The 23,878-nt window shown below is 37.5% G+C and overlaps 1 long non-coding RNA gene across 1 annotated transcript in view; it reads left to right on the top strand.

The window, feature by feature from the left end:
• Window positions 1–6,643: 6,643 nt before the first annotated feature.
• Window positions 6,644–23,878, top strand: part of LOC134801532 (uncharacterized) — a 222,559-nt gene continuing 205,324 nt past the window's right edge. Inside the window, exon 1 of the long non-coding RNA XR_010145678.1 lies at window positions 6,644–6,721. This is a non-coding gene — a long non-coding RNA (uncharacterized LOC134801532). The remainder of the gene's footprint in view (window positions 6,722–23,878) is intronic.

Here is a 23,878-nt window from a genome sequence, read left to right as displayed (position 1 = left end):
GCTCTGGCTGCGTCGCCGCCTTGGTTGGGGCTGCGGGGACGACGGCTGTCTGAAATTGTTAAACTTTAGGTCAAAATTATATGCAATTAACAACGCACTCTTCAAATATTACACTATATAGAGTTATTTTATCACGAAATTGTGATAAACTAAGTTAAACAAATACCAAAATATTTAATTTGCTTACCGATAAAACAATTATTTTCTCCAAAATTAGATTCGCTGTTCACTTGATACTCTTGACAGCTGACAGATGATGTTTCTTGACGGTTTTGAACGAGAACCACAGACAAAAATTAATTTTTACCGACTTGGCGCGTAGAATGAGCGTTAACTAAAAAGATTGCCTCTTGGCTAGGTTATTGTAAACATTATCGACCAGTCGCTTGCGATCGTAGAGATCGAATCGATACGGAGCGAATGTAATTCGGCTACGCCCCCTGTAAGGTATACGCGCGCGAGCGAAAGCGAAGCGGCCTGCCTGGCTAGAGCGCCACTCACCGTGGTCTTCTTCAGACTCCTGAGGAAGACCGCGTGCCGTTTGTAACCTCAATGCGTTGCGAGACTTTCGCGAATGATTCGTTTTTTTTCGGGAAGGCATGGTAATGCATATAAAATGCGAGTCCCAAATCGTTTGACTCCGCAAACGACCAGTGCCGGATTAAGATATTTTGATGCCCTAAGTATTTCTAGACCATGGTGCCCCCTCTCCCTAGGGTCATCAAGATTATTTTTTTTTTTGGTAAATTGAGTGGCGTTCATTGCTGCATTTCAGCTGAGAAAGTCACATCATTTTATCACGAAAATTGACAGTGCCGCAGCAGTAACGTTGCCACAGAGTACCTAATGACCCAAATGTCACCTTTATCATGAACATCTTAGAATGTTACTGAAAACGCGAGCGAAGCGAGCGCGAAAATATTTCGATATAAAAACGCAATTAGATAGACAGTTGTACATTTTTACTTTTAGTTTGGAAATCAGTCACATCATTTTATCACGAAAGTTGACAGTGCTGCAGCAGTAACGTTGCAACAGAGTAATGCTGCTGCAGTCCTCACCCGAATGTCACCTTTATCATATCTTAGTAAGTTATTGAAAAGGCGAGCGAAGCGAGCGCGACAATTTTTCGATATAAAAAAACCTAATTGGATAGACAGTTGTACATTTTTACATTTAGTATGGAAATCAGTCATATCATTATATCACGAAAATTGAATGTTACCTTTATCATATGTTAGAAAGTTATTGAAAACGCGAGCGAAGCGAGCGCGAAAATTTTTCGATATAAAAAACGCATTTTGATAGACAGTTGTACATTTTTACTTTTAGTATGGAAATCAGTCACATCATTTTATCACAAAAATTGACAGTGCCGCAGCAGTAACGTTGCAACAGAGTACCTAATGCTGCTGCAGTCGCCACCCGAATGTCACCTTTATCATATCTTAGAAAGTTATTGAAAACGCGAGCGAAGCGAGCGCGACAATTTTTCGATATAAAAAAACGCAATTTGATAGACAGTTGTACATTTTTGGTTTTAGTGTGGAAATCAGTCACATCATTTTATCACGAAAATTGACAGTGCTGCAGCAGTAACGTTGCAGCAGAGTAATGCTGCTGCAGTCGCCAACCGAATGTCACGTTTATCATATCTTATAAAGTTATTGAAAACGCGAGCGAAGCGAGCGCGAAAATTTTTCGGTATAAAAAACGCATTTTGATAGACAGTTGTACATTTTTACTTTTAGTATGGAAATCAGTCACATCATTTTATCACGAAAATTGACAGTGCCGCAGCAGTAACGTTGCAACAGAGTACCTAATGCTGCTGCAGTCGCCACCCGAATGTCACCTTTATCATATCGTAGAAAGTTATTGAAAACGCGAGCGAAGCGAGCGCGACAATTTTTCGATATAAAAAAACGCAATTTGATAGACAGTTGTACATTTTTACTTTAAGTATGGAAATCAGTCACATCATTTTATCACGAAAATTGACAGTGCTGCAGCAGTAACGTTGCAACAGAGTACCTAATGCTGCTGCAGTCGCCACCCGAATGTCACATTTATCATATCTTAGAAAGTTATTGAAAACGCGAGCGAAGCGAGCGCGACAATATTTCGATATAAAAAAACGCAATTTGATAGACAGTTGTACATTTTTACTTTAAGTATGGAAATCAGTCACATCATTTTATCACGAAAATTGACAGTGCTGCAGCAGTAACATTGCAACAGAGTACCTAATGCTGCTGCAGTCGCCACCCGAATGTCACATTTATCATATCTTAGAAAGTTATTGAAAACGCGAGCGAAGCGAGCGCGACAATTTTTTAGTTTACCAGGGTACTCTATAGTGTTAACACATATTTGAAAAAAGTTTGCCCCTCCTTCCTAAGTAGCGCCATACGATTCAGGGGCAAACTTAAGTCAATCGAGTGTTGTGGCTACCCCCCCTTTTAGGGGTTGAATTTTTATAGCCTATAACCTGGCCGGGGATTTTCTCGACAGATTAGTAAAGTTTTCATCAAAATCCGTTCAGCCGTTTTCACGTGATGCACGTTCAAATAAACAGACAAACAGATAAACAGATAAACAGACAAACAGACAAAAATTCTAAAAACTGTTGGAACGTGTTCTGTTATCAATTCTAAGTATCCCCAGCCAACTTTTTTTCAAATATCTTCCATGTACAGACTTTCGACCGTCTTCAGCTTTATTATATGTATAGATAAAAGTTTGTATTCGGATTTAAATTGATGTATCCGACACGGCCGTACTGACTTTATCGCGTCCTCTGTGCACTAACACATAAGTCGTACTAAGGCTTGTGATTAATTCCGTTGCAAAATAACTGTGGGTATAAAATACAGTCATATATCTGCGTATAATGGGGAAGAGCTTATGAAACTTGTTATTATGGCGGTAATCCGCACTGGTTTGCGGTTAGTGCTTTATAGTAGTATACCCTATAATGGACACGGAACCAGTAATGGGACAAAAAAACACAATTCCTCTAAAATAAGTATATAAAAGTAGTTTATAAACACTGGATATATTTTTATCATAAATAAGAGTCCTAGAGCTGATTACATTTGAATTTTTATTAAATTCGGTTATTTTTTAAGAAATGTGCGTCAACCCAAAAGTTGTCGTGCCACTGAAAAAAAATATCACTAAAAATTCTTAACAACTTCGCTAAGAGAGGTGAGTTAATTTATTAAATTTTAATTAATTAATACTTGATGAAAACTAGAATGTGTTTTGTTAATTGCATTTACCATGAGATAAGGTATACAACACACTATGTTGTGACTCCACAGATGTAAAAAAAATAGTGGTATTTGGCCCAATCCCATTATAGGAGCTGTAAAACTGCATACCTCCTATGATGGGACAATTGACATAATGATGCTTGCCATGCCATAATTTCATGTTTTAAACAATACAGAAGTAAAATGTAGTTACGAAATATGTCAACCAGGGGGTATTCTCGGACTTAGGATAAATTAATATCGTTTTTCCAAACTTTTATTTAACTTGCCTTGTTAGTTAGTGTGGGTCAAATCTTGGTAGCTGAATTTGACCCACTTTTCGATTTCCGATTCAGTTGAAATTTTGTGTAAGTACGTAATTAAGTATGCAAATCGGATGATAATGCAATATTATGATAACATGGACTTGATCTGATGATGGAGACAAGAGGTGGCCATGGGAACTTTATCGCAATAAACCCTAACTAATTGTGTTTGGGTATATTATAATTGTCTCGATGAATCTAATACAATAATAATTGGCTGTGGAAAGAAAAATACATTCAGCGATAAAAGCTTATACCAAAAATTTATTTTTTTGCCATAACTTATTCCCCATTTCAAAATTTTATACTGATAGAGCAATGTCCATTATAGGGGGCCCAATACTGGATCCACGTCCATTACCGGGGGCCCATTACTGGAGCTTTGGTGTCCATGACTGGAGAAAAAAAGCATAGTTTTAATTTGTTAATTATGTGGAAACTCATTGCAGTATCTTTGATACAACACGCCTAAAACATGAAAGGCGGATAGGACTTTCATCTTTTAACACGCTAAGCGGAAGACCATTTACATGTACAAGGGAAATATCATAAATACTCCTAATTTCCTCTTAAATGTCCCATGACTGGTGCTGTTACTATATATGTTACATTTATGCGGATTTTAGCTGTTACGGGGATTTTAATGATAACTGGCGCCATATCTCATTCACTTGATATTGTATTCCAATGCTTATTTTTCATAGAAATATTTTATTATAATAATAGTAAAAAAATATGTACCTACGTAAGAGAATCGGTAAGGTGAGCGATTTATAGATTCAAAAATCATGGGTTGTGAATTCCGGCTCGTACAACAACGGAACTTTTTCAGAAATCTGAATTAATTTTGGTATACAATTTGGTTCACCTATAGTTGCCTATAGTGTACCTACCTACCTACTTACCTACATAACCGAGACTGCCCAACTATCTAAGTACCTAATGTACCTATAGGATACTTTTTATCCCGGAAGTTTCCCTTTGAGTGTCTGACGGGATAGAGCAAGTAACGCGTTCTACGCAGATAAAGTCGCGGGAAAAATCTAGTCTGTAATATTTCCAGAATTCTTACCATAGCCTCGATTATAGGTAAATTACCGGCAGCTAGCCCCGCCTTGTGCCGCGCATTAGCAACGATTAGCCTGGATTTAACACTCGACCTGTGATTTCGCTCACTAATTTCACTATAAATATAACTTTGACGTTTGTTGGTCATTACTTGCATGTTAATGAATGTATAAATATTTCAATGTACTTATAATACCTTCTAGGTAATAATCACAACGAACACGCTCGCGCAAATGCGTGAATGTTGTATTTTTTATAACCCATATCAAAGAGAATTTGATATAGAGAGCCAGGGTACATTATGTAGCTACAGTACATAGTAGTAGACGTAGGCTGATGGTTATGGCGCCATCGCTCGAAAAAATTGCACCATACCTTTGGTCTAAAGTCGAGTATATGGCGTTAATATTAATATTACTTCAATAAGTTAACTAACACATATCAGGGAAAGAATAAGAATCAAAGTCAAACGGCGTTCTAACAGTTTTATCTTCTGTCGAAAGATGGCAGTAAATTGACAAAGTCATTGGATTGTCAAAGTAAACAGTGGCTACACAGTTTACTTTGAAAATCCGTCTCTATACACTATATTATCTTTGCCCATATACTTACCAAAATGTTCGATTGGCTTTTTTGTACTAAAATGCCATCGATTGGACAAATTGGTATAATCAAATTGTCATTTTGGGATCAGGGATATAAAAACGAGATATACCTTAGCGATGAGTGAAGTTGTGAGTGTATTAATTAACCCTTTGAACGCCTTACATACGGCCCGATTCGAACTTTAAAATACGTCAATGAATAGATCTACAAACGATATGGATTAGATGTGTCAGTGTCAAAAGTGACGTTTTTGTTTGAAGAAACGTCATATTTGACACTGACATATCTAATCCATATCGTTTCTAGATCTATTAATGACGTATCTTAAAGTTGGAATCACGCACATAATCTGTGTCCCGACGTTAATATCGTTTTTGCATAACGCGTTGCTGTTACATCCATCACCATAAGTCGTGGGCGTTATTATTTTAGAAACTATTTAACATTGACATCTTTATAACGCGACCGGGCGATTATAGAGGCCGGTTAGAGATCCTCAACAGTACGATACGATATACGATCCATTTTATAGAATACCTAGACTATTTTACATGTTTTGTTAAATATTCGTATTTGTAAATGTTCGTTTAACTTCGATAGCCAACTGGTATTTTTATTTCTTGAAAATTGTATCGCTATATGTAAAGTTTTTTTTTGAAAATTTATACGATAAATGTCAACGCCGAAAAGACAGCCGCCATTATTGTGACGTTGTGACGTCATAATAGCAGTGCCGTTACAAAGAAACGTCAAATGTGCAATGCTAACTTTTCGCTTTTGTGAGTTAGGGATCATCCATTAATTACGTCACACGAATTTCTAGGTTTTTTGACCCCTCCCCCCTCCTTGTCACACTTGGTCACATTTTGCAAATCCCTCCCCACCTGGTGTGACGTCAAATTTTAGGCAATTTTGTTTTCAACGAAATCGGTAATAGTAACTCGGCATTATTTTTTTTAATGAAAAAATATTTTTGGTAAAAGAAATATTAGTAATTTTATAACACAAAACCAATTAGGAAAGAAAGTTACTTCCAAAAACTCATTATTTAACTGTACAGCGAATAAAAAAATATAAATCAATTTTCGGTTACTGATGAAGTTAAAGTGACGTCACAATGTTTGTGACTCCCCCCTCCCCCATGTCACAACATGTCACATTTTCTTGACCCCTCCCTCCCCCTAAACGTGTGACGTAATTAATGAGTTGTGCGTTTTCAGTCACGTGACATACAGGTAATAAAACTTGAAATTAAAATGTTTTTATAACAAATTAGTATCAAATTCGTATTCCTTATGGTAAAAACTAAATAAATAACATACTCTTATAATTTAATTTTGATAAATTAAACTTACAGCGAGACAGAACCGAAACACGTGTCGAGGTTTATTCTTTTGGTGGTGGTTTGTTATATTTATTTGCGTATTTATTTTTGCGGTGGGAGGGTGGGAATATTAATTGCATGTAAAAATACGCAAGTAAGTATAACGGGTTAGCACTGATTGACTAGCACGTTATCTTTTCGCGGATTAGCAAAGTAATATTTTGGTTTTAATTAGTATGGATTTCCGCAAAGTAACGCCTGATACTATTCACTATATAACTATTAAGTGTCTTCGACAATAATAATAATAAATTCGGCATTTGACCATGCGTCTAATCATTTTATTTACATTATTAGAATATTACCTATGTTGATAATTATAACAACTGTGACAAGTATGAAAACTATGACATAATAAATCACTAGACGGACCATATAAAGGACAAGTTTAAAACCTTCATACTTATTTTGTTACCATAAAACACTGTTTTTTTTCCATATTAATAAGATCAATTAAATTAAACAAATAAGACGGCTTTCACTTCATAAAACTATAACTTTGAAAATGAAAAAAGTAAACCTTGTCTTGACTTCTTAAGCAAAACTCCCAACCATATCAATGATTTACAAACGTCAACCAAATCTTTACACAAACCCTGTTTACTTATTTAAAACTAAGTTCATTACATACCTCTCATGATAATTGGTAAACAGCATTTTCAACCATAACTCTATAGGCATAGGATTGAATTTAGTTTCACAGGTTTTAAGAACAATTGTACGCATTGTCCGTCAGTGGGGCCTCTCTCAAGTTAAATTGAGTTCCTGTTATCACCTTATCTCAGAAGGGTTCGTCCAGGGGACAGATTTATTTACTTTCCGGGACAAACTTCCGTATTACGGCGTGAAACTTGTGCTGACTGTACTAAAAAGGTTCGGTGGGGTATGGCGTATGTTTGTTGTAGAAAAAGGCACTTACGTCGTTGTGGAAAAGGTGTCAATCCTGACCTAGAACTTGGTATGGTTGTGGCAGTCAGATGATATCGGGCAAAAAGTTTTAATAAAAGAATACTTATAGGTAACGGTTCGGACCAAAACTGAAAGCTGATTCTGAACATAGCTACCTACTTATTTATACTAAAAATTATCTAACCAACCAAATACTTTGCTGTCAAGACGATGTTGTTGAAATATTAAAATAATTTGAAACGGGTTACTCACGTATTATTAAGTCGAATAAACCCTTTTTGAAGACGTTCGGGGATCGAGAGCGCGACTTGTACTTACCGAATATCCTCAAAATGGATCAAAACATGTCTGGCGTTTATTCGACTTAATAATTTAATATAAGTTAGTCTTTTTTTGGGTAGAAAAGGGGTTTCATTCGATGTGTGGAAGGGCGGCACCATCGTCGAACCCAAGCCACCTGTCAGTGGAGTTATAAGTAGCGGTGGCGTGTGCCTCGGATGCACATGCTGGTGGCGCGTATAACGGCGCCTTAATAATACCTATGTGTGTAACCCGATAATAATTTGAATATGGTCCAGAGTCTCATGGGAGTTTTATAGTTAAAGATACGTTGTTGATGATATTGTTGTAAATGTGAAAACAAAGAACCACTTAACGCAAATGAAATCGCTTTTAAATTACATATAATTAAACCAGGCGGCTTAGCACGGTCGCGTTTTTATCCCTTGTCACCATGCCTGTCACGTTCTAACAAGTATGTAAGTGCGAAAGGGACGCGCATAGTGATAGTCGATAAAAATGGAACCGTGCTGAGCCCGCAGGACTTAATACAGGAGATATAGATTGTTATCTTGAGTGTCTTCATGCCTATTACTTGGCGAGCATTAAAATGTAGACCTAAGGAAGAAGAAAGTTCACTTAGCAAAATAACACTCCGTTTTTTTTTATACCACATCGGTGGCAAACAAGCATACGGCCCGCCTAATGGTAAGCAGTCACCGTAGCCTATGGACGCCTGCAACTCCAGAGGTGCTACATGCGCGTTGCCGACCTTTTAAAAACCTGTACACTCCTTTTTTGAAGAACCCCATACTGTATCAAAACTACTACTTACTTACTTACTTTTAATCAAAAGCAAACCGTTTGTATTTATTACCGTAAAAAAACGCGTTTATAGCAATCTGTACGGATATGATGGTCGTTTTTGTCTACGTGACAGCGTGATAAAACGGTGTCCGTCACTTTCTATCCCACAGTGTTAAAAAGTGACAGATATTTTACCACGTGGATAAATCCATCCATAATACGCCGGCTGATTTACGATGAATTTGCGCAGAACCTTGTACTAATAACAACGATTGAGTCTGCATTATTTGATTGCATTCACATAATAAACTGGGGACATGTTTCGACTTTTTTTTCGTAAGCATTTTCCAAAAGTAACGTTCACGGCCGCTCGCTGAGCATGTAAATTTTTTGTTAAGGTGCAGGGGGCAATTTAGACGGCGGGATAACTAAAACTAATTGAAATATCTTCCATGTTTTACATTATATAAAATGTAAATCGGTTTTATCAAATAAATGACTATGACTATGACTATATGGCAGTGGCACTCTAGTTAATAATATAAACCATGGAAGATATTTCGATTATCTAGGTCAGCGGTTCTCAAACTTTTTTGGTGACGGAACCCTTTTGGAAAGCGAAATATTTGTCGGAACCCCAAATTAAAAAATTCCGTTCGTCACTGTGGACCAGATATACACCTATAGAACAGCTGTTTTTTTTTCTTATTATTACAAGTATTTTCGCGGAACCCCAACAGAGGCTTTGCGGAACCCTAGGGTTCCGCGGAACAAACACACTTTGAGAATGGCTGATCTAGGTAGTTTAAATTATCCCAATTAATTAATATATGATCATTGTCAAGAGGGCGCTGTTATTCTCATGTATAAGGGTGACAGTTCAGTACAGTATGAAAAAAATAGTTCCAGTGAAATTCCGCAAAATGGCGCGTGATCATATATTCCTGTGGGCGCAGCACGGTTCCATTTTTATCGTCTATCACTATGCGCGTCCCTTTCGCACTTACGGACTTGTTAGAACGTGACAGGCATGGTGACAAGGGATAAAAACGCGATCGTGCTAAGCCGCCTGGTCAGGCTTTATATCTAGGGCGTTTTTGAGTCAAAGTGTCGTGACTGTTATTCTTATTCTATATTCTACAAGTAGAGTTCATAATAAGTTCATTTCTGAGGTAAAAGTTTGGATGTTAACCGTAATGGTCTTTTATAGTCTAGTTACAGCTAAGTGAGTTGAAAGAATCTGGATTATGTTAAGCGTCGAGTAATAGAGGCAATATGGCTCGGAGCAACTACTTTTTAACTTTATATGGTGGTGCATTTACGGGTTAACTTTTTAAACACTTTTATCTTAAATACTGATTTCGATATCGTGGAAATTCTCATTTGGTTGAAAATAATCTAGAAAATAATTTGTTTTTAGTACAGTTTTGGTAGTTTGTTCAATGAAATATAGAAAAAGATCAAACTACAAAATTATTTATGCGTACCTAGGTAGAGTCGGACCAAATTAACTCCGCACGCAATTTCTATGAAAATACGTTTGTAATGACACTACCTCACTCTGTCCTATTGAAGTCGGTGCAAAGTTAGTTTAGATGGACTTTACTTATACTCTGTACCTTTAGGTATTTAAATAAAAGTAAACAAAATCTACCCTCAACTGGCTTAAGGAGATTAGATGACAACATTACACGATCAAATAATGTAGGTTAAAGTCAGGTCGTTCAGTGACTGATCCAGGCGGTATTGTAATTGGTCGGTTAACCAATAAATGTTGTAACTACCCGAAAATGTACAAATTGTTTGTTTACTTTTATTTCAATACCTAAAGATACAGACTATAGTCCTGTCTTGTAATACCTACTGTATATCTTTCCGGTATCCTTATTTGATTTCACATATTTTACTAAGATACTTATACATATTATAGGTACATTCGCTTTGTGTTCCTCCCAAGTCAACGTATTTTTCTCAAAAATGGACGGCAAAGTCGACTTTGCCGTTTAAAAAATAGGTTGCGAAGCGCGTAGTTTATGGTCAGTCAAAAATTAAAAAGTTAAAAACATTGCAGTCTCGATTTTGGGACTGCAATGTTGCATACAAATTCCATTATTTGTCGAGTTCCAAACTTTTTAAAAGTTGAAATGGCCATATCAAATGAAGGCACAGGCCCATTAAACAGTCAAACAGATGATTAGTACCGCGACTATTTAGCTGTCTCAAATAGGTTGGCGTATTTTCGGCAGAAAAATACACTTCTATTTTTTATTAAAAAAATAAAAAGGCGGCAAAGCTAATTTTTTCAATTGTTTCTACTTTTTTCTGTGAAAATATATACGTAAGAAAGTTGCTTTTGTAAAATATTTCTATGATATTTATATTTCTTGCACCATTTTTGAGAAAAGCACTATATATGACTCGGCTGGAAGGCTACTTGCTGGCTTCGGATTCAATTAAACGGACTCCCAAGGTTGTCCGTTTAAAACGAATCCTCAGCCTGCAAGTAGCTACTTCCGAGCCTCGACAATAATGTACTATTATCCATAACATCTCCAAATCTCATTAACAACTTCCAAAGAAAATTATCTGTGAACGCTCAAAATGCAGCCGTTAAGCGCAAGAATTGAATTTCAAATTTGGAACACAAGATGTGTAGGTACGTTCGGCGCTCGGTGGAAAACTTGTGATTTGAATGTGGAACCAACTTCTGTCATGGCGGACAGAAGAGTCGGTGGGGTGCTTTGCGGTAATGTGCGAAATAATAAATTTTTCCTTTTTAAGTACATTTCTATTAAAATAAGTTATTGTGAATTTATTGTGTGTGTTAATTCTTCCCTTATACCTACGTACATGACTTTTTGCTGCGCGCATTGTATGCACGCAAAATGTAAGAATCGCGGTTTATTTAGTAAGTACAATTTTTAAGTTAAGTTAAGGATAGACCTGGCAAAGACTCTTTAAACATAGGGGGGATCAAAATGGAAATATTATTTTATTATTTATTTAATGTTGAGAGATCGCTGTTCGGCGCGTTACACAGAGTAATTTAATATTTTTTTTATGTCTGACCTTGGCCATACTCTGAGGGGTGAATATTATCAGCTGCCGGGGTCATACTGAACAAGTTTTACCATGGAGCCAACCTTGAATACGCAAAAAATTAGTCTATGTTTTCTACGGAACAGCAGATTTTTTCGCAATTTTGGCGTTAGTTCCATAGTAGAAGGTTCAGTATGACCTACATATTCATTTCAGGTCGGACATAATAAAATCACCCTGTGTAACCTATAAATACAATACCACGGGATGGAGTATTTACCTTTTACCCCAAAACCACGTGTAAAGGATAACTCACGCTAGACCGGGCCGGGGCACCACGTGATCATCAGCCGTCATAGAAAATGACGTATCGGACGCCTCGGTCCGGTCCCGGCCCAGTCTAGCGCGAGTCATCCTTAAGGCATTCAAATCAGCCACCATCACGGGAGTAAGCCGGTAACAATTTGGCGGGAATTATAAAAGTAGGTCAGGCGACGGATACGTTTGTGCAAACTTCAAACTTGGAACAGCACGTACGCGCTATTGGTGCTATTTTAAAATGCTATCTCCTTTTCTCTTATAAAGACCAACCAAGAGTGAAAGAGATGGCATTATGACTTCAGTCGCCAGTTGGTATTAGGTAATGGAGATTCTTGCTGGGGGTCCCTAGATCTACGTTTAATGGTATATGTTTGGTGTTAGCATTACAATCTCGTTACAAACCAATTCGACTCATATTGTAAATGTGGAAAGTGTAACTATGTAAACGAATTAGGGCCATTGCGCTAGTTTTCGTCCACTTGACCTGAGGCGGAGACTGACAAAAACATATATTATTCAACTTTGAATGTCAGAAAAACAACTGCAAAACTATCAATACCGTGGAAATTTTGGATTGTATCAAAATTACAATGCAAAATTACAATTCAAAAAAGTTCCTAAAAGGTCGGTAATGTGCATATTGCGCTCCTGAAATAGGCTACGTTATCCTCTCACTATCTGGTTTTATATGCTTGTTTATATATGGTATAAAACACCAACTATTATATTTCCGATTTCCAAGTATGTATAAGATCAAAGAAACACAAATTCATTGTTGCTGAAAACTGAACAAAAGAAGTCTGCATCAGACACAAGCCCCAACGAAACTTAAATATACAATCTGTTTCTTTCACTCGATCCTGTCACGGGCGAGAGTGGAAGAGACAGCACTAATGATGTCTTCGCGAAGTCAGGCCGTGTTCGTATTGCTTACGAAGTGCAGGTGAATCGAATGCTCCGAAAAACCAATATTATCTAATAAGGTGGTCTACTAGTTCGTTTTTTTTAGCATTAGAAAGAACTCCACAGAAGCAAGCGTGCAATTTTTATCAGGCTCTTTAATTGTTAATAATTGTTGAATTATTTAATGTAGCATGGTCAATACATATAATTTACTTCAAATTATTACCGCTAAAAGTGCCGGATTTGGAACCACAAGCTTACTTCTGCGAAGTTCTTTCTAATGCTAAAAAAACGAACATATCTATCAAGCATATTTTAAATCATAACACACATGTGATTCATCCTTAAAGTAAACTATACCATATTTTTTTTTCCGGAAATTAATATATGTGTTACGTAATTGTTTGACGATGATGGGAAAAATAGTAAAAAAAATTATAACATCGATTTTCACAGCCAAATCAATGTTAGAAGTTGCTTTTCAGTAAGAGATAGGTATATGAAAAATTTTACTACCATCAGAAAGGTACACTATTTGTTATATACCTTTGATAAAGTTTTTAAATATAAGATTATTACAAACCCCGAAAAAAACGTCTAAAATCACATACTAAAAATCATCAACTTCTGGATTTTTCCAAGTTTTCAAATTTAAGTAAAAATTGGGAAAATGGATTAGTTTTACTAATTATTGTAATAATATACAGCAGATGTCTGCAAACTTTTTTAGCTGAGGGCCATATTGCGCCTTAGAAACTTTCGAGCGGGCCACCGTCGGTTTTTGCGCCGGGGAAGGGTGTCTGGTTGCTGCTGTTAGGAACAGTTCCACTCTCAATAAATGCAGAACTCTTGGAGCCTGGCTCCCGTGGGCCGGACAATGGACACTCGCTTTGGGTGTCGGCGGGCCGGATTGGAACGCGTCGCGGGACTCGCGGGCCGGATTTGGCCGGCGGGCCGGGGTTTCGCCTGACCGCTCGACTCGGTCATGCTCGGTCTATTTGGAATAACATCAGTAAGTACTAAAGTAAATGGAGCTGTGAATAAAGTAAAACAAGTGTCTCAAGGTAAAGTTGGATGAGCACGAAACACTAGTGTTCCGGACATTTGGGAGGCGCGCAACGAACCGAAGTCAATACGTAAGAGGCCCTTTTGACGCTTAATGATGAAAGGGGTACACCGAGCGGATGCTGTCCTTGCCCGTGTTAAGGATGAGTCACGTTAGACCGGGCCGAGCCCGCGCCGGGGCATCCGACATGTCATTTTCTACGACGGCTGATCGGTGATCACGTAGTGCTTTCCATAGAAAAGGAAGCGTCGGAAGCTCCAGCCCGGCCCCGGCCCGGTCTAGCGTGAGTCATCCTTTATAGGACGCACGCAGAGGCAGCACCCCCCAGTGTGTAAGGACACTAAGGACTATTGAGAGATGGAATCTAAAATGAACTAGGCTAGGGTGAAAGCGATGAACTAAATACTGGGCGATAGACATTGTCTGTCTCTCATTGTCACGTCAGCCGAGATAACGACTCCATAGAGCGACTGGTCGTACAAGGAAGAGTGGAGGGAACCAGATCGCGCGGCAGATCACCTATGCGCTGGACTGACCATAAAATCCGCAGTGGGAAACCGCGTATCTGACTGTGCCAGACGTCTGCCAACGGGGAGAGATGGCGGGAGATCGTGCGAAGAGCTGTGTGACTGTGTCCGCTTCTACTATCGACGCGGACGCCTCAACGTGACCACGACCGCTCTGTCAAGAGCGATACGACAGCGAAGAAGAAGAAGACATTGTCAATTTTATGTTTTCTGCCGCATGACATATTTTATAATTTGTTTATATCCAAAAATAAGTTTAACCCCAGATCTGCAAACTCAATAATTTAACTGTACAGTTATTTATTTTTTAAGCGCAACTAGCATTTGCATAATTGCGGTGCATACCCGCAAGTGTAAGCCGGGACAGTCTCGCGAAGCTTACTTAACCTATAAAAGTTGTAACAAAAGCTATTACCTGAGACGCTCCGTTAACAGTCTGTGTGAACAGCTTCTTTAAAATATACGAGGTATTTTTCCACGTTGACTATTTATAAGTACCTACCTACTTGGCGAGATGATGGTAATGCTAGAAATTGTGAACAACTGAAGCATATTTGAAAATGATTTGCTTAATAACTTGATAAATAGGTAATTTGATTTTGAATTATAGTCTGGCAAGCTGACTTTGTGAGTAGAAAAACGCGACTAAATTGTAGGCTCGAAGAGTTGGTCTCCCTTAGCTACGCTAATTATATCAAGTTCATAAAGCACGCATTACAACAACTGGGTGGCTGAAGAAAAAAGGAATTATCATAATATACTTAAAAATGTATACACGCATTACAGTATAGCTGTCCGATTTCTAAGATCAAGTTCGCCATAGATTTAAGAAAAGCGGACAGACTATAACCAAAAGTGTGACCATACATCACAATATGTATTGTATGTGTACAATAGGTACACCAAGTTTAGCAAGTTTAGGGTGACAAGGCTGTCCGCAGCAGCTGCTAACTCGCAGACGGCGCTAGGATTATCCGCGGGCACGTTTGAATTATGCTCACACTACTGTACCACTAAATTGTATGCATTTTGCCATTGTGTTTTGTCTCCAGGATAAATTAAGGATGTAGTTCACATACGTTGGCACTGAAGTCCTTTTGCTCTTTATATGAATTTTAAAATCATTTTTATAAAAAAAACCTTTTAAGTACCTATTGATTTCACTTATAACTACCTAAATAAGTCGTAGAGCGATGCTATATTGGTATGTATTTTATTTATTTATTTAGAAATCAGACAACAAGGCCCATATTACAAATACCTTACAGACTAACATACATATGTACTTAGTTTATAAACTTAAAACTAAACACTATTTAGGCGACGAAACAGCGTGGCTCCGTTGCATAAAAGAAAGTCAATTATTTTTAGCATAAACCTTGCCGCGAGCTAAATGTAGTGTTATGAAATTGTGTAAAATATGTATTTAAAATATGCAAACATAATAAAAATATTATTAGTGTGATGAACTGATGTACAAAGCTCCGTGTCCAATTCAGCGACATATACCGACTTATTCATCAAACTTTGATGAATTAAAATAATTAAATTATAGCTTGGCCAACCAATTTGGCATGAGAAAAAGGCTCGAAATTAAAAAATCGACCCGGGGATTACGCCAAAAATTTAAAAAAGTCCGCCTTTTGTACTGTAAGGTTTTTCTTTTGTGCAATAATGGTTATATAAATAAATAAATAAATACTGTGAAGTCTGTGAAAAGAATGCACTAAGTATACGTAGCATTTCGGAATATGTATTGACAATGACACGACTGCGCAGGCGCGGCACAGATGCTGCCGATTTCTCGACGTGCCTCATAATGACAATAACTCAAGGGTTGCCAGTAGGTAATGTGAAGAATGCCCTATTATATTTATTTATTAACCATCAAGCTTTCTTTAACACAGGGTCATCCATATCTCTTTTTGCTAATTATATAGTACCTACTGTAGAAATCCGACTAAGATAAGGTCCGAAGTCTTAGGAATTTTCACATTTTGTTTGTTTGTTTGTTTTAATTGTTTGGACGTAACAAAAATTTCTTGAGTGTTTTCAGACACAATTTTCATGTATGACAGGAAAGCCGCAGTTTTAAGTTCGAACATGAGGATGATTGGTACGAAGCTCGGAGTGTACGAAGCGTCAACCTCATCGTTAAGTAGGTAGTTGGCTAATAGAGGTATCATAACGGGAATATGAGGAATGTAGGTGGCTTCCGCAAACTTCTCTTGTCAGACCTGTGGTAGACCATGTCGGTCTCGCATCGGTCTATTCAGCCACCAAAAACGATGTTTCTCCGGTGTTACACCATAAATCTTCTGCAATAGACGAAAAGGCCTATGATGATGACGAAGTGGCTAGTGTGTCACGAAGTCTCCGGGGCAAGTTTGATTCGGCAAGAGTGTCAACCCTAACAGTGCGTACAAATATTACCATTCAGCGTCTGGATCGCTTGCGCAAAGATTAACAGGTGTGGCGTTATGTGTGTATGTGTGTGTACGTGAACTAACACTAGATAGTGTCTAGCTTAATGCTAGGATAATTGGAAGAACTTTATCTCAAGGTACACGTTTTTGCCTGTTTGAAATCTATGTTTGATGCCGTGACTAAATGTGGGCGACTGGCTTGAAAGACTATAACTTAGTATTAAGGGCATTTGAAATACTTTTATGTGCAGAAAACTCAAAAAGTTAAGCTCAAGTCAGCTTGATTATGGTCATAAAAGTTATGTAGACGTCAATCGGAAACTAGAAAGTACGTTAAGTACACCTGGATAGGGTAGAATCTTGGTGAAACTAATTCAAAATATGGTACCCAACACCTACCTACTTAATATGTCAACCCATGCATACAACTCATCTGGACAGCTCTACTGTGTTCTGTGCTGCTGGACTTTCAAAACCAAATTTGGATTTGCAAGTCACGCTCGCGCCCGTGCGCGTAATAGTTAGGTAAAACCCTTTCAATAATAAGTAATACTCATAATAAATAAATAAAAAACGTGTCAGGATGTCGCCGACGACGGATACGTCTGGGAGGACATCATCATCATCATCATGTCAACCCAAAATTCAAATGCAAACTAATCAAAATAAGCTTCTACTGGCTTATTTCTTTCTGATTTGTTAGGAGTGGCCAATTACTATGTGGTGGCTAATAACTATAGCAGTGACCCTATAAGATATGATTGCACGTGACTGTATAAAGGATGACTCACGCTAGACCGGGCCAGGGCTGGGCCGGAGCTTCCGACGCTTCGTTTTCTATGGAAAGCACCACGTGATCATCGAACAGCAGTCATAGAAAATGACATATATACGCGTCGGTTCGGGCATGGCCCGGTCTAACGTGACACCTTGGGAAACGACACGTCTTTGCTACTCCGTTAGTGAAATCTAGGCGAACGAAACATAAATCCTAGCTCAAAGTTTAGCACTGTGAACCTAAGATAGCAATCGCGTAGGCATGCCCACTATGCTCAGCATCTATAAATTCTAACTGTGCAATACAATACAGAAATACCTCAGTGTGCACCATAGGGAGAGAAATATTACTATAGTAAAAGGTAAGGGGTTACTTATTAGTTAATAGTTTGTGTCATGCATTAATTATTTTGCTACTTGTGCTAGTTGTGCTGCTCAATATCTGCTATAGCCACAGAATAAATAATAGTACTAGGTACAGAAGACTCACTCTCTAATAAAACGCGTCTGTTACGATCAGGACAGATATGGCCGCTAGGTGGCGACAGCGCCACGCACGGCTTATGGCTAGCCACCAAAATTGGTGTGGAACGGATGTACTTTTAGCTACCTGTTGCAAAGGGACGAAATCGCGGAGTGAGCCACGCCTGCTATACCACGCATAACAACAGGAACCGTAAAACTATAGTCCAAAGGGCCAATTCGAACGTACATATTTTGATAACTAAATGATGTCATTTAATTATCATTCGCGCGTGCATTACGCTCGTAGGTACTTGTCTCATACCTACTTGTACATGTGTTGGCCTCCAGTACATTCTTTTTTGGTGATGTGTGTTTTTTTTCCACATATGAAAATATTTAACTGCGACTTTCAAATTATAGACACACCTGAAGTATAAGAAACCTAAAATAATAATATTCACTGCCTGATTCGAACTTTAAGATAGGTAGGTACGTCAATTAATAGATCTAGAAACGATATGGATTAGATGTGTCAGTGTCAAACGTGACGTTTTTGTGTGAAGAAAAGTCACATTTGACACTGATATACTCGTATCTAATCCATATCGTTTCTAGATCTATTAATTGACGTACCCATCTTAAAGTTCGAATCGGGCCGATAGTTTTAGTACTACATAGTTGGGTGTCTATATGGTACTTAAACAACTAGTCCCTCATTTCTTTTACAGCTTTTAACTAGATGTCGCCTCATTACTCGCCAATCAAACGCCACTCTACCATTTCGCAACATAAATGATAATAATACTTAATAAATTGTCGCTGAGTAGTCGGACATTCCTAGGAAAAGTTAACGAATCAAAAAGTGAAGTGGTTAGGGATGATTTAAAAAATCTTTTAACACTGAATTCTGAATATATTTCAAGTTGTTTATAGCTGAGTGATTAAACACCGTAGCTTATAGACGCCTGCAACTCTAGAAGTGTCACGTGCTTATATGTATTATAAGGGTTCACTGTGTTAACCCTGCCCTTTTAATGCTCTTCAGGCAAATGCAGGTATCAATACAGTGCATCCTCGAGGGTTTTGGCAACCTCTACATAAGATAGATTTAGAAACTTCATTTGCACTTATTATAATTTACGACTGATTTACCTCTCGACGTCTCTCCGTTATATCAATAAATTTTCTGATTGGTATACAGAAGTGTAGCATTTTTCATGTTCTTTCATATAAAACACCTAACAATTAGCTACATAACAAGTATATTGTAAAAAACCGGTTTGTATGCGTCACTCTTTTTTTTAATAGCTCAGTCCCTGCACGTTATCCAAAGTTGGTGTCATACAATAAAATAATGCTATGTGTAAGCCCTTTCAAACGAGATATGTCTTAACAGTATACATCCATGGGATAAATTGCCCATTCTCCTTTGACGTGATTTAATATTTAGTGCGTTTGATTTAATATTTATTAGCGACCCGCCCCGGCTTCGCACGGATTAAAGAATTATACACCTAAACTTTCCTCAAGAATCACTCTATTGATAGGTGAAAACCGCAAGAAAATCCGTTCATTAGTTTTTGAGTTTATCGCGAACAAACACACAAACAGACACGGCTGGGGACTTTGTTTTATAAGGTGAAGCGATGTTTTGTGCTATACCAAAAAAACTTTAAAAAAATGTAATCGTAAACTATCGGAATAACCCCAAAGCACTTCATAGCGGTATAATTATGGTCCAGCAAAGGACACAGATGCCTTCGGTTCGGAATTAACTTCTCATTAGAGTTGTCGCCGCGGACAGCATAATGGCGCTCTTTACTGTTACCCGCTCTATACGGCGACTATAGGTCTACAGTTTAGATATAAGTATAGATTAGAGATGCCCCGAATAGTGGTTTCGGTCGAATACCGAATATTCGGCTCCTCTCTAGGCCGAAGCGCCGAATATTCGGCATGACATGCGAACATGTTGAGTCACAATTATTATGAAAACTGTTCGCCAACAAAGCACAACGTTTGGTTACATATATGTTAGGTGAACAGAATTAATGAATGTAGAATGTACTACTCTACGATCAAATCAGACCCATGATAAAAATAAAATATGTTGTCATCAACAAATGCTCAAAGAAGGGTCTTCGTATTTAACAACTTTCCAAGAATACATATTAAATTCTTTGTGGGTATATTTTATTTGGTAGATACAAATATTAAAAATAAAAGTAAACGAACTTATCTATAAAATAAAACTAGATTAAAACTAAAAACGAATACTAAATAAAATAAAATAAGGTTAAAATTAAAATACATGTTTTAATGCTTATTAATTGTGCTTTTAAATGATGTATATATTGTGAGGGTATAATACATATGATAAGAGCTATATTCGCTTAAAACAAAAATCGGTGGGTGTGCGATTTCCGTGACGCCGAGTGTATGTCCAAGAAATTGAGCCCCTTTGGCATGGTGCCGAGGATTTTAAATAGGTATTAAATATACATACCTAGTTTTTGAATATGTTTATTGTGTAATTTTTCGGCAACATTCGGCCGAATACCGAATATTCGGTAAAATGGCCGAATAGGCCGAATACCGAATAGTTGCCGAATATTTGTGGCATCTCTAGTATAGATAAATTCATTTATTTCTTAAAGAAAAAGACATATGTATTTTGTACGTTACCCAAAAATATAATACAAAATGCTTTCACTAAAAGACTTTTACCTTAACCATACCTACTCATTACTCTATAGTACATACTATTCTAAAAAGGTAGAGTCTCTACCCTTTTAGAATAGTACGTACTATAGAGTAATGAGTAGGTAATTAGGTATACTAAGCTACAATAATGCCCAGTTTCCCATCTGGTTCAATTATATTAACAGTTAACACAAGTGACGTAGTAATTAACCGCACGATATGACTGACCGGAGATTAGCGGCCTGATGGCAGCTCGATAATGTCCAATCATGTTTCAATATCCAACCAGAGCGTCCATAACATGTAACAATATACACACAGAACAAAACTGTTCTTAGCATAGGGCATGCCATTTGTTTGATAACAGAACCCTATTAATAAAGGGGCCCACAGATTAGCAGTTCGCCGGACGATATTAGCCTGTCAGTTGTTCGGAGCTGTCAAATTTTGCGTTTAACTGACAGGCCGATGTCGTCCGGCTGACTGGTAATCAGTGGGCCCCTTAAGTCTCCTCTGTTTGTCTGTCTGTCCTGTGTCTCTGTGTGTGTGTGTGGCGTGTAGTTGTCAAGCGGACCCCAGGTTCCCATGAGCCGTGGCAAAATGCCGGGATAACGCGAGGAAGATAAAACAATATCGTTTTTGGTGTTTTCGTCAATATTTTCCACGAGAGTTAGAATAGTTGTCTCAAAACTCAAAAATAAGGAATCTAGTTGAAACTGGGGAAATCGCTAGCATTCCCGAGATGTCCGCCAAAGATCTGGGATGCTGGGTATAGTTTTCCCAAGAGTCTGGAGTGACCTAGTCCGGAACCTAATTCTACTCGATACATAAACAACTCGTGATATGGTGTTCTAGTTTTTATATTTTTTCGTTGTTAATATATTGATGTGACTATGTGTGATAGTCAGTAAATGAGCAGACGAGACGCCTGATGGGAAACGGTCACCGTCCTCCATCGAAATAAGCAAAATTGGAGGGTCCACTTGCGTTGTCGAGCCTTAAGAACCCTGAAAACCCGCTCCTTGAAGAACTACCGTAAAACGGGGTCAACAGAAATCGCGGGGTGAATAGAGAAATTTTGAACTTTGTTTTCAAGTTGTTATATTTATAAACGTACATCTCTTAAATTAGATTTTTTGGAATGCGTATACAGTAGACTATCTACTTTCTACATTGATACCAAAAGAACTTAATCAAACTGCCTAAAAGTTAGATTTTTTTGACTCTAAAGTAAGGTCTCGCCGAGGTAAGAAATGAAGCCTGTCTGAACCTTGTTCTAGCGGTAAATGTTTTGAAACTAACTAAGTAAAAGTTAGCTAACCTGGTAATATAGTATCTGTAATTCTGTAGTACCATTGACCGGGGTGACTTTCAAATGCAGGGGCGACTTTAAAATTCTAGTATTTAAGCCATAATAAATATTGATGCGAGATTTTTTACAGTAGGTGAATATGAATATATAGTAATCTAACGAGTTACAGGAACATTTTCAGTAAATAATGAATAATGGTAATTCTAAGGCCGTAAAATTTTCCAAAGTCACCCCGGTCTACGGTACCTTAATAATAAATAATATCACTAATTTTCTCTATAATAAAGCATTTTTTTTACAAAAAACCAATAACAAGCAATTTTACGTGATAAAGGGGTCAGTGGACACGCATATGAGGTGAACAGTTACGCCATAGGGGGTGATTAGATACAACAAAGGGGTAAAGACACGCCTTGGGGGTTAAAAGACACGAAAAAATAATTTTGTGTCAAATAGCTGTTTAACAGATATATTATTATATACAAATTTGCCAATAGACTATCAACATAATAATGACCAAATTCGATGCCTATGACAACTAAAACTTAATATTTCTATTCACCCCTTTCTTGTGTCTATCGACCCCGTTGTAAGGATATGGAGAAAACAGGTAGTTTTCTTTGATTTTCTCTGAATTGGGTAGGTATTTTTTTTTTTCACAAATGCAAAATTGAAGAACTAACCAAGACTCAAAAAATGATATCAAAATTTTTACTTTTGTCATTTGGATTATTGGCGAAAATCGTCCTTGAAGTTGAAAATCGTGTCTTTTCACCCCGTTTTACGGTATACAATACTATTGTTTTGTACAAAACAACTTTACAATACAAAATATTTTGCACACCTCATTACAGAAACCCCAACAACCAAGAACCCCATATCGTAGCGTACTCGTATCTATTTAACTCAGGAGGTAATTCAGTCCACATTCTGCACATTCTGGGAAAGAAATGCCGCTTCTATGTCTTAGTTTTGATGTCGTTAGATGCCAGTAAACAAGGTGGAATGGCGCCCTGATTCTTGGCATACTTTCAACAGAATTTCGAGATTTAGATTCCAATCATTTTAGATTCTATGCAAAGTTAATAATATAACCATAATTCTGAATCATATAATCTACTACAAAATTGACGAAAACTTCTGTAACAAGAACTGGAAATAATTGTATTTCCATGCAGTACTTGTATTTACAAAGTTAATTACAATGATAGGTGGTTTTTACGATTGCTTATGATATGACTCATACAGTGGTATAAAAAACTGGATTGTATTCATCATTTTACATTGACATTCGGCTTTCCACATCCACAGCATGTCATGAGCGAGTCTTAGATCTTCGGGCACATTATGCCTGGTCTTCAATGCATGATGTGAAGAAACATATAATTACAGTTCGAATTATGAAGAAATTGGACGGCTTGACAGTATAGCTACAAATTAAGCCTATTAGAGTTAGACCAAGACAAGTCTGCAACAATTTTGTTAGCACACGCAGTGCAAGTGTTATTTTAAACGTCAAACCACTATAAAATTATAAATGACATATGATAATGACGTATAAATAACACTTGAACTGCGTATGCTTTCAAATTATGTAGTTGCAGACTTTTCTTGGTCTAACTCTACCTCAGCAAAAGAGAAGGAGTAAGAAGACGAGAAAAAGCTGTACAAAACTTTAGCAGCAGATAAGAGAAGAACAGCTT

The sequence above is a fragment of the Cydia splendana genome, chromosome 22 (genome assembly GCF_910591565.1).
Source record: "Cydia splendana chromosome 22, ilCydSple1.2, whole genome shotgun sequence".
Lineage (NCBI taxonomy): Eukaryota > Metazoa > Arthropoda > Insecta > Lepidoptera > Tortricidae > Cydia > Cydia splendana.
This window is presented reverse-complemented; position numbering and strand designations above follow the sequence as displayed.